The sequence below is a fragment of the Acyrthosiphon pisum genome, chromosome X (assembly GCF_005508785.2).
Source record: "Acyrthosiphon pisum isolate AL4f chromosome X, pea_aphid_22Mar2018_4r6ur, whole genome shotgun sequence".
NCBI lineage: Eukaryota > Metazoa > Arthropoda > Insecta > Hemiptera > Aphididae > Acyrthosiphon > Acyrthosiphon pisum.
Genome location: NC_042493.1, coordinates 96,632,320 through 96,634,295, shown reverse-complemented (window position 1 = coordinate 96,634,295; position 1,976 = coordinate 96,632,320).

The following is a 1,976-nucleotide window of genomic DNA, read 5'->3' as shown; positions in this document are numbered from 1 at the left end:
AGTAATATTAATTAAATTTTAAAATAAACAATATTTTAAAAACATAGTTGGTAAAATTTAAGAGGATGTCAGCGCAATTTTGTTTTCTCTCTCTGGCCCACATGCAACATAAACAAAACCCAATTTTGCAGAATCATTTTTTTTTTATGTTTTAAGCAATGTTAGAGTAAAATCACCCATTACAAAAACAATAGAGAATAATATTTTTGAAGGTATGACATATTCGGTTTGTCTAAATATTGTCTCAAAACAAATTAAACATCATTTAAATTTACACAATTTTTTTGTTTATTTTGAAAATATAAAATCAATTTGTCATACCCTTAAACATATTATCATCTATAATTTTAGTAATAGTTGAGGTGAAAGTCATCCTCTTAACTGTTATTTAAACTTTGAAGGACATACATAAGAAATAAATAAATAATTACCAACTAAAAAAAAAAATACTAACATGATTTAGGGTTTAGACTTTCCTCAAAAAGTGAAACCTAGTTTATCGAAAGGTGCAGTTCCTCAAATTTTTGATACGGTTGAACATGGAATTGTTAATGCTGAGGTAAATTAAATGTAGTACATTTTGGTAGTTTACAATAAATATGTTAAAACTGATAACCAACCAAAAATATAATTTAATAGCAATCTACAAAAAGAGTTATTGAAGAAAGTCCTCAAAAAATTGTTAAATGTAGGAGACAATTGTCATAGCCAGTTCAAAACCACCCGGCATTGAATAATATGAATATAACTGGTCATGAAGTAAGTAATTACATAAAAGGTTATTTACTTTTAACAATTAAAAAACGTTTAAACAGTTACTTAAATTTTAACTAAATAATATAAATATACAATGTTCATATATTTTGATAATAGGTTTTGGATAAAACAATTGATTGTTCTTTTTTGGAAAATATTAAAAATAATATAATGCTGCCAGATGGTTGGTACCATTATATTAATACCGAAGTTCTGATATTTTTTTACACCAAACTTGATATAATGAATACTTATGAAAAAATTGTTGTTGAGAAACAAATTGTCATAACCAAAGATCAACGTGTAAGATGCTATATATTAGACAATATATTCATTGAAGAAGATTTGCTATTGCCTAAGATATTGACGTTTTCAAACCTGGAAATAGAAAAATTAATACATTTATTAGATGTAAAACGTGTATGTACAGGTGGCCCGAGTGCATTGAATTATAAAGGTATAAAATGTGTTGGTTACAATCTGATTTTAGCGATTGAAGATTCTTTTGAAAAACATTGTAACAGTGAAGATGTATTCGAAAATTGTGTTGATGATGTTTTAGTAGGAAGTGGACATTTAACTGAATTCCCATGTTCTGAACACAAAAGTGAAATCATGACTTATATTATAAGTTATTACATTACGATGAGGATGAGACAACACACAGCACTCCAAAACAGAGAGCTTAAAAAAAAGCTGTTTATTAAAAAAAAAATCAAAATTAGTTAAACATTAATTTTATAATACACCTATCCATAAAACTTACATTTTAACATTTTGGATTAAAAATAAAAGTTAAATACTTTTTTGTAACCAATATATTAAATATTCATGTTCAATAATATTTGGTAGGTAAAACTGAATTGAATTAGTTGCACAGTTGTAAAAATTGAATAGGTATTTAATACACTCTGACTCTGTAATATACATACTATATTAGTAGGTACATTTATATCATAGAATAGATGAAAGTTTAAAAAATACACACTACACTATCAACAGACAACAAGCAAAAAATGAATATATAAAAATTATTAGGTAGTACTGTAGTAGGCAGTGCCCAGTAGGTATAAGAAACGAGAAAAATAATAATATAAAGAATATGAAATATATATTTACTATAAAGTATAATTACTTTAAAATTTTAATTTTAAAATATTTTGTAAAACAACGGTCCACCGTCCACGATGTACCTATTACCTACGATACTACGATAGTTA